This window comes from Rhamphochromis longiceps, linkage group LG15 (genome assembly GCF_057381845.1).
Source record: "Rhamphochromis longiceps isolate RC_006_pf linkage group LG15, R_longiceps_female_GT1.1, whole genome shotgun sequence".
Lineage (NCBI taxonomy): Eukaryota > Metazoa > Chordata > Actinopteri > Cichliformes > Cichlidae > Rhamphochromis > Rhamphochromis longiceps.
The window spans coordinates 33,316,305-33,327,094 of record NC_140571.1 but is presented as its reverse complement, the minus strand read 5'-3'; the positions used below and the strand labels follow the sequence as shown (position 1 = coordinate 33,327,094).

General features: G+C 42.4%; 1 long non-coding RNA gene across 1 annotated transcript; it reads right to left on the bottom strand.

The window, feature by feature from the left end:
• Nucleotides 1-636: 636 nt before the first annotated feature.
• LOC146652973 (uncharacterized) lies at nucleotides 637-4,652 on the bottom strand. The gene is made up of 2 exons (XR_014907558.1): nucleotides 3,929-4,652; nucleotides 637-2,333 (listed from the first exon to the last, which is right to left on the bottom strand). It is a non-coding gene; the product is annotated as an uncharacterized LOC146652973 (long non-coding RNA).
• Nucleotides 4,653-10,790: the final 6,138 nt, after the last annotated feature.

Genomic DNA, 10,790 nt, shown 5'->3' with positions numbered 1-10,790 from the left:
AACCAACAAAATACTACTAAAATAACACAAACTAGGGCCCGTTGCAGACATGTCCAAGCATAAAACTATCCCTCTCTCGCTTACGAGAAAGAACACAAGCCAAAGCTCACTGATAAAATCAAGCTAGCGCTAAACAAAACCAAACAATCAACCAGAAATTCACAGGAACATTTTGCTTCCTGCCGGGACAATATTGTGTGGGAATGAGAACCTCAGGTGCCGTAACACCTTTTGTTCCTCCTTGAATTAAAACTCAATCACAGAAAATGCCGTACTCCGACCTAAAACTTACACTATTAATTCATCATTTTCACTCTGTGCCACTGTTCCTCATCAGGGCTGTGTGAAGCACAGCAAAGAATTCAGTCAAGGCCTTGAGCCATAAACAGACATCACGCACAGACATTGTTTTCATAACCAAACCATTTTAGAGCTTATTCCTAAAATCTACATAAATGCCTTCTAGGTGACATATAACACATTCTAAGTAATCAATGGCTCCTCATAAAAATTATGCATTGGGATGTTTGTGTGCAGCATTTTGCATATCAGCATAAGCAAAGCATTCTTCATTGCATCAGCGTGTGTGTGTGTGTATGTGGATCACTCTTCATTGCACAAGCGTGTGCATGTGTATGTGTGTGCATCACTTCTCAGTGAATCAACATTCCCGTGTGTGTGTGTGTGTGTGTGTGTGTGTGTGTGTGTGTGTGTGTGTGTGTGTGTGTGTGTGTGTGTGTGTCATTTCTCACTCACTCAACGAGTGCACGTGTTCATGTGTGTATTTCACTTCATTCTGAATCTGTGTGTTTGGAGACGTGTGTGTGTGTGTGTTCATCACTTTCCTGTTCTGGTGTTCTGGGTAAACCACGGCCTGAAGCATGCCCTGGGGTCCTGCCCCCCCTCCTTTTCAGTTTGTTTGCGACCATTGCTGCTGCTGCTGCTCAAAATTCAGTCCGTCCTGGTTCTGACCCCAACTGGGGCAGTCCTTTCTCCAGTGTCGATGTTCACCGCAGGTGAAACCTGCATCTTCTTCTGTGTTTTTGTCCATTCTGAGGTGCCTTCTGTCCTCAGTTACTCCTCTTGTCTCGGTCACGCCCTTTTTCGCCACCCGATCATCCGTGTTGGTCCATCACTGTCCTGCACAGTGTGAATGCAAAGTTATCAAGGTCAGCATTCTTTCGCTCGGCCTTACTTTTCATTCGGGCTTGGCGGGCGTCTCGTCACAGCTCTGTCAGCTGACGCAGTCTGGGAATTTTCCCCCGTGTAGTGAAACGGGCCTTAGGTTTAGTGCTCTCCGTCTCGGCTGCATGAGATCACATTCCTGCAGGTCTGTTGACATTCTCAGGTCGTTGTTGTGGGTCCAGCTGTTGCAGCATTTGGTCAGTGTCACGTATGGGGGAGAGCAGGAGTCCAGTCAGCCTCGGCTTTCAGGGCCGGCAAAGCAGCCTGTAATTAAATATGTATAGAAAAAACAAAAACAAAACAAAACAAAAACAAACAAAAAACAAAAACAAACGAACAGGAAAATGTTGTTGTGTTCGCTGTGTTATTCAGAGGGGAGACACACCGGGACCAGGCCCTGTGTCAGCCTTCTCTCCCCCTTTTTTTTTTTTTTGTTTTTTCTCTCCCGATATAATCAACTCCTAACCCACCAAGTTGACAGGACAACACAAGTACATATTAAAATTCTTAAGATCATGTTTAAAAACCCAAAAAAGGAATTTTCTTTCATTCAGTAATCACTTTTATTAATCAATCAACAGAAAACATGTCACAATTTGACTCTTTTTACCACTAAATTTGTTGCGTCTTGCCTGGTTGGTTAGACCAGTGTTCCTTTTTTTTTTTTTTAGTTAAATTGTTGTCCTGCAACCCAGAGGGTTTCTTTGTCAGTAATGTATAGACTTCATCATTTAAGTATGTTAATTTTTCTTTAACCTTGCTGGAAAATCTTCACGTGTTCATGAGTGTAAGCTGTTTCTTCATTGCGTGTATGTGCATTTGTATAAAAGCAGGTTAATTTTATCTTTTCTCAAACTAGGCGTTACCTTAAAAGGAGCCTTTCTCTCAGATTTCTCTGCTTGTGTGTGTTTTTGTTTCACCTTTTTGTTGTGATGCTCCGGACGCCTTCCCAACCTCCACAAGTCCGTTGGCCCCAATTTTATGTGTTAAAACTTCTCTTAATTTCTCCTCTAATTCTCTCCTCGCTGCTGTCTTTTTCACAGCTGCTGATTCGTGCTGGGTGTGGTTCCCATTACCTATAATTTTGCTTCGGCCGCTGTGCTTGTGGGGGCAGTTGGTCCAGGTCCGCAGCTTCCTGTATTAACACACTAAGAGATTTATTTTAATTTCATTTTCATCGCTTTTAAACCGATAAGCAGGCAACACGCCTACCTTGACAGCGTAAACTGTACGCCAGTCTCCCAACACATTCCTCTCTCTACTCCTCCATAATTCTCCACTGCACACCTCTTACTATCTCTCCTTTTTATTTTTATTACACCACAGAGTAATACACCCAATTATGCCCGTCTATCTCCATGTGGCTCCAAATTCCCTCTTTATTTTAATTTCACACTCGTCAGGGGACAGGCACACAACAATTTCAACCACTGAAACGAGGAATTCAACCTTTTTATATTTCTTTACTAATCTAGACTCAACGTTTGTTCGCAAAATGTGTCTTGTTCTAGTCCGGAATAAATGTGAACCCGTGATTACACGGCCGTTCCAGTGTTATTTCCGTAGCTATGCGGGGGCCCTCACCTCCCCAAGTCACCACCTCGGCACCCGGACGACGCCGGTCCTGGCCACGCGTCCACGGACAGGAGGGTCGCCACTCCTAGGGCAAAATGTTCCACAGGTACACTAGGCATCAACCTTTGATCCTAAAATGTGTATTTGCTCTAATGTCCTCCTAATCAAACACATCAACCGTCACTGTCACTGTGTTCAGACTTCACACACACAAAAAGCACACTCAGAGCGCGCCTCACCCACGGCCAGAGCGCGCCTTACACACACAGCGCGTTACACCATCAGTGTGACACACAGAGAGCGCCTCTCATCAGCAGAAATTTGCACAGAAACCTCTGAGCTCAACTATTAGATCTTCTTAAAGCACACTGCACCATAGACCAAAATACCCCTTTCTCTGCGCTTATGACCGCCACCACGGGGCAAAGTCGCATCATAAAAGTGATGCTTGCATCCCCGAAGTTATACCTGACATCATAAACCAGGTGTTGCTATGTACTAAATTTTTACTTTGTATTATGACCGCAGCCCTTTATACTCGACTGACGCCACAAACCACCGTCAAAACCTCTATCCAATGTACTAAAACTAGCACCAACCACTACTGCACTTCACGGCCGCACCACCGGAACACGCCGTATCATAAACCAAACCTACGGACGTGTTTCGCTCTCGCGTTGCCAGCGTTCAACTGCACCGTGAAGCCAGCATCTGCTTTTCCTTAAATCAACTTCTATTTCATAGCCGGCAAAAGCCAGGACGTCACTGACACCATAAACAAAATAAACAAACCTCGACTTCAATGTACTGGACTAATGGCCGCGTCTTCAGAAGAAATTCTAACGTATTATTGCTACAGAAGCCAGTATTAGACAAAATTAAATGTGGAAGGTAAAGTGGCTGCAACTAGCTCAACGTAGTATCTTATTAGTTTCTCGGTAGAAGCAGTTTACTGCAACTAGCTCAACGTAGTGTCTTATTAGTTTCTCGGTAGAAGCAGTTTATTTAACACACTGGAATTCAGCCTCAACTTATGTTGTTAGTATCTTGCGCCAAAAACCAGACACCGACAAATTTACTGTGAAAATACATGTGACTCAGTGAACAGATTAATTTGGAAAGCCCAATATGCACATTTGGTATTTATAATACAACAGGCTGTGCTTACCTTTCTGTTTTAGGCCGGCCTTCTGTTCACTTTGCCCCACGATCTCACCAAAGGCCAAATCTACACCTCCTCAGCACACCAAAGATCCGGGTCACACGGCACCAAGTTGTTGAATTCTCCCAATTCTTTGAATCTTTGGGCTGAAGGAAGGACAATACTCGGTGTATAAATGCTCAATCAACAATCATTTATTTCCATACAATTCAACAATAAGAGCATTACAATGTCCGGACGGGAGAGATGCTACCAGAGGGTCAGGCACATGTCTCAAAATGGTGACGGGTTGCTCAGCTTTTTATAGTCTCTAGTGGCCCCCAGCTAGTCGTAAAAGCCAAAACATCACATTTTTTCTCTGTTACAGCGCCTAAGTTATGACCTCGGCAGTTGTTTCTCTGCTTTCTGTAAGGTGGGGGTGTGGAATGTGGTCTGTCTATCTCCCCTGTCTTTAGACACAGAGTCTCCTGCTTACAACCTTCTCTTCATGATTCAACAATTAAGCATGTCAAGAAAACAGTGTAACACATTCCCAGCAGATCAAGGATACAGAGTGATGCACATTTATCTAATGAACTAATATGTGAATATGTTCTGTTAACTCAAAAGTATAATGAGAACTAAACTACATACAGCTCACACACTCTATATTAAAGGGTATAATGTGATCTACAGCAGTATTCTAATTCAACTACTTTGATTACATATATAAGGTAACATATAATAACAGAATAATCTAATAAACCTCAGTTTTATCTGAATTAAGAAGCAGAAAGTTAGCGGCCATCCAGGTCTTTATGTCTTTAAGACATTCCTGCAGTTTAACTAATTGGTGTGTGTTATCTGGCTTCATGGACAGATAGAGCTGGGTGTCATCAGCATAGCAGTGAAAATGTATGCTATGTCTTCTAATGATGCTGCCTAAGGGAAGCATGTATAATGTAAACAGAATTGGTCCTAGCACTGAACCCTGTGGAACTCCATAATTAACCTCAGTGTGTGAAGAGGACTCTCCATTTATATGCACAAATTGGAGTCTATTAGATAGCTATGATACAAACCACTGCAGTGCAGTACCTGTAATACCTACAGCATGTTCAAATCGCTTGAATAGGATATTATGGTCAATAGTATCAAATGCTGCACTAAGGTCTAGCAGGACAAGCACAGAGATGAGTCCACTGTCAGAGGCCATAAGAAGATCATTTGTAACCTTCACTAAAGCTGTTTCTGTGCTGTGATGAACTCTGAAACCTGACTGACAATAAATCAGCAGTCCAATGTAATACAAATCAGTTTAACAAATGTAATAGTTATCACCTTCTTCTAATTCATGAGAATAATGAAAACTAAAACTACATAATAGCTTCACAATCTTTAATTAGGGGCATAACGTGGCATAAGATAATATAATAATCTCACAATTCTTTATAATAATTTAATCTCAGGATTAAATGGGACATTTATGCGACCAACACGTGTGCAAGGTATTCCTGAGGATTGCCAGTAGGGGTGCAAATGAAAAGGAAGAAGGGGAGTCTTTGGGAGTAAAAACGTAAGCACACTTCAAGTTTGCCTTTTTTTTTTAATTGAGGGGAATTTTTCGCTGTTGAACAAACAGGTAAGCTTCTCATGCTACCTCAGTGTGGAGGCTGAACTAGACCCTTGTAGGTGTCAACTGACAGTGTGTACACGTTATCATCTTGCACTTCCACTGTTTTTTAAGTGAATGGCTATGTTTGTGGACCAGGGGCCCGTTCTTCGTACCTCGCTAAGTAGGTTAGCCGGATTAGATTGTTGACGATTTCGCGTGATCCTGGATCAGTCGGTTCCCCGAAGCTCATCCGGGACTTGCTGTCATAGCAACAGAGCCGTAAGCGTAAACCTGCTCGGGAGCAGGTTTACTTTATGTAAACAGGATTAGATCGCGGCCACGCAGGTATGCCCGCGTCATTCATACGAAAGCAACAGCGATATTCCACCACTGTTTCACCATAAATAAATAACATCAATGTAACTAAAGACAATGCAGCACCTGATCCATTTATTGATTTCACACAGATACATACAGGTCATTTCCTAAAAAAGGGAAATGTACTATTAATATTCTATTACATGTATGTGATTATTACAGATGTAATTCATATTTCAGAGTAGCAATTGTAAATTACTTCGTGTAATCAAGATGAGAGACCACGGCTATAAAAGCGAAGGTGGATTTGGGAAGTCTGTCGCAGCCATGTCCTGTCCGTATACGCGACCAACCCATTGCGGAAGGTGCAAGATTGATAAGGAGAGTCCTCAGAATTCAGCGTATATTGCGGGACAGACAGGATCCTTTAGCTCAGCGCGACAGTGTGCTCATAGAGAGATATCGATTTTCCCGTGAGGGTATTATTCACTTAACCAACTTGTTGACGAGGGGGTGCAGGACCACCACCTGTCTTTTTTTCCTCTGCCCTTTTCTTGGTTGCTGTTATAAACAAACAGATTATTCCAGGGTCTCTTTCCAAGAGACTAAAAGCAATATAAGTGATAAATATTACCATTCTGTAGGATATTCTTATATTTCACTTTTACCTGTTCCCATGTTCTAGTGGGTCCTGTCGTGGCTCTAATGTGAAAGAGGATAAAATATAACATATTATAATATAATGTAATATAATATTGGATAATATAGTGTAATATAATAAATCTACCCTACCGCCTACTGGTGTTGGCCAGAGGGGCCGATGGCGCGATATGGCAGCCTCGCTTCTGTCAGTCTGCCCCAGGGCAGCTGTGGCTACAACTGTAGCTGCCTCCACCAGTGTGTGAATGTGAGAGTGACTGAATAGTGGCATTGTAAAGCGCTTTGGGTGCCTTGAAAAGCGCTATATCAATCCACTCCATTATTATTGTTATTATTAAATTACTTACGAGTTTAATTTGTCAGCAACTTCCTGCCAGCCCTCGCTCCTTGCTTTTGCAGCCTTTGCAGTGTTCCCTTGCGTTCTGATTAAACTCTGAAACTCCTGAAATCCCTCACTCAAGAGTTCTTGCTCTGCTGCCGAAAAATACCGAGCCGAGCGCGCTCCGTCGACATTTTCGCCGACCAATCAGAGGGTTGCCGATCAATGTTTCTACTATCGATGCGTAGCCCCTTTTACGACACCCAGTGATGTCACATTACTGCGTCCAGCTGTACTAATCGTCAACAGCAGGTGTGTTCGGGGAACCGGATTAGCGAGCTCACGGTTAGCGCGATGATTTGATCTTGGATGTGTCATTTGATCTTGGATGTAGTAAGCGACGTACGAAGAACGGGCCCCAGCTTTGCTGATCTGTCATCATCATCTCTAAATCACAGAAAAGCAAATTGAAAATAAAGACTTAGATGATTGGAATTCTTGTTTGCTTTTGCTGGACACAAAAGGAAAGGGTTTGAATTTTTGAAAAGAAAAGATTTCAGGTAGAAAGGCTTAAAGATAGAATAGAATAGAATAGAATAGAATAATCCTTTAATTGTCCCACAAGGGGAAATTTGGTTGTAACAGCAGCCAAAAAGACACATACACAACAACAACAAACAGTACACAGGAGACGGAACAGAAACATACACAATTTTTCTTACATATTTACATATTTACAGGACAGTGGTTACTATATACACAGAGTACTGTACAGTAGGGCTGCACGATTAATCATTAGAAAATCGCGATCTCGATTCATACTTATGTGCGATCTCATTTCCAAATGACAACAATTTAAAAAAAAAAAAAGACGACGACGATTGTACCGCATTTTGATCCGGGACGTACTCTGCATGAAAACAAGCGCTCACTCTTCCTGCTCAACAAATGACAAGGGCGGAGCCTTATACCACCTGATACAGAAGCTGTGCCGTGTGATGCTAAAATTAGCAGGGGAAAAACAACGGAGAGCACGTCAGGGATGACGAGAAAGTGACAGGAGAAAATCCGTCCCGGTCAACCACCCAAACATCAATAACGGGAACCTTATACAGCGCTTCCCTATACCCGTCGAACTCCCGCAGGCACAAAGAAATTACGGAGGCTATCACTTATCACCTGACCAAAGATATGGTTCCCATCAACACTGTGCAAAACGAGGGATTTAGGAAAATGATCAAAACCCTAGACAAACGCTACACAGTGCCGTCCCGCAACTATTTTTGTATTGTTGCACTACCTGCTCTATACACGCAGTGTCGAGCAACGGTGGAGACGGAATTTCAAGCAGTACAACATTTTGCGGCAACCACAAAATGTGAGACATTTTTTGTTTTTATGTTTATTTATTGTTTTTATGTTCAGTTTCAACTGTTACGAAGTTGATGTGCAGTTAATAAGTGCAATAAATATTTATATTGGAAAAGAAAATCGTGAGAGAATCGTGATCTCAATTCTAAGCCAAAAAATCGTGCAGCCCTACTGTACAGTTATTAAATTAAGTAAAAAATAACTACAGGTAAGAGGCAAACCAGGTTGTAGTGTGAATCGGTTAATTAACTTATTGCAGTTACAGCACAGATGTAAACATCTAACAGCTGCAGGGAGGAAGGACCTGCGGAAACGCTCCTTCATGCATCTAGGATGCAGCAGTCTGTCACTGAAGGAGCTCTGCAGTTCAGCAACATTTACATGCATGGGGTGGGAGACTCTGTCCATCAGAGATGTTATTTTGGCCAGAGTCCTTCTGTCTCCCACCACCTGCACTGGGTCCAGGGTCCATCCCAGAACAGAGCTGGCCTTCCTGATGATCTTTCATCTACTCACCAGGTACAGTACAAACACTATTTTAAAGACTGCCACACAATGAATGTTAAACATGCAGAATGAAGCATTCTGTCCATCTCATCATGCTTCAAAATCTTCTCCTTTTGATGGGTTTGGACTTTCTATTACTACCACTGGGTCCACATGTGTTATAGGGACATAAGAAACTTTGGCCCAGTCTTCTTTGCAGAATTCTTTCAATTGACCCATTGGAGGATTTTTTTTTTTGGCTGAATGGCCTAGTTAAGGTCATACCAAAGAAACTCTATCTGATTTGAATTCAGAATTTGAATAGGCCATTTCAGGACACAAACTGATGGCCAGACATGACTTTCTGGCAGAGAGTAAAATTCATGGTCCATCAGATACCTGTTCAGGTCCTGAAGCAGCAAAGCAGCCCAAGAACATCACACTACCACCAGCGTGTTTGACTAATGATATGATTTTTTTTTTATGAAATGCTATGTTACTTTTACACCTAATAATGGGACTGAAGCCTTCCAAAACGTTCAACTTTTTTCTTGTCATTCCACATAATGTTTTCCCATAAATCTTCGGGATTATCAAGGTGTTTTTTGGGGAAATGAACCTTTGTGTTCTTCTTGGAGAGCACTGCACTCTCCCATGGATGCCATGTTTACCCAGTCTCTTTCTTATTCTTGAATCATGAATCCTGACCTGACAGTTTTTGAAACAAATGAGGCCTGTGATTCTTCAGCTGTTCTGGGTTCTTTTGTGACCTCCGAGGCGAGTACTTGATGCACTCTTCGAGTAATTTTAGTAGGCTGACCACTCCTACCACTCCTCTCTTCACCACTCAATAAGACCAGGCATGAACCCAGGACCCACTGCACTAACATAGGATCTGAGAGTGGGTCCAAGGATTTCATCCCAATAACCTGTAGAGATCTGTGGGTCCCTCCATTGATATGCATCTCCAGACCATCACTGCCCCACCATCAAGCATGGTGAACAATGTTACAGGCAGCATTACATTCTCCACGGCTTCTACAGATCTTTTCACATCTGTCATAGGTGCTCAGGGTGAACCTGCACTCATCTTTAAAAAGCACGGGGCACCAGTGGCGGACCTACTATTCAAATTCCAATTGGGTTCCAGTGTGCCGGGCAGTGAACACACGGCTCACTAGAGGATGTTGGGCTCTCAGATGACCTTCAGGAAGTCTGCTTGAGTGTTTAGTCAGAGATGGTCACACCACTGGCATGCCAGAGATCATTTTGTAGCTTCTTCTCCTGTTTGTCTTGCAGCTCAATGTTTATGGTTGCTGTCTTGTTTGACGGTCACACAGCAGTCCAGCTATACTCCTCTCCTGCCACGTCAAACCTTGATCTGAAGTTTGATAATTAGATGAACACCAGCATTGCAGCTGTCCAGGGGTTTACATCCAAGGTTGACTTTTCTCACAGCTGGAGAGCATGCAGCCAACAGAGCAAATCAGGTTTAGGATTTCAAGCAACTGTTAGATTATTGTCAGAAACTCAAGCAAATTAGAGCTATCTCCTCTGTCAGTGATGGACATTTTCACCTAGGATCTCAACCTAAAGCCACTGGCCAATCTAAGAATTTCTCTCAATATCTTAATTTTTAACAAATTTCACTGATGTTGGTTTCATGCTTTGCTTTAAAATCTGCACATCTCATTCTCTCTTTATAGTCGAATAGCAAAACTCACCATTGACTGTGTTTGATCCAACAGTTATACTCGTCAGAATGTCCAGGTTATCATCATATGAGGACATCAAAACTGTGAAATATTGTTTTTTGAGAACAACTTCCCACAAATACCATTCACTCAGCCAGTTTCTATGAAGTCATATGGGATGCATCATCTGGAATGCTTAAAGAAATTCCTGCATTCTGATAGCATAGCACTTCTCTGCACTCTGCAGTATATTTGTTCCCAGATATCCTCAACTGTAACATAGTAACAGTTCACAGTAAAATGGTAGCAGCTGCCTCAAAGCACTTTATATTGTAAAGTAAAGACTCACATCTATAATATTAGAAAGAAACCTCAACAGTCATTTGATCCCAAGAGGGTGAAAGGACAAAAGGCAAACTCTTGAGA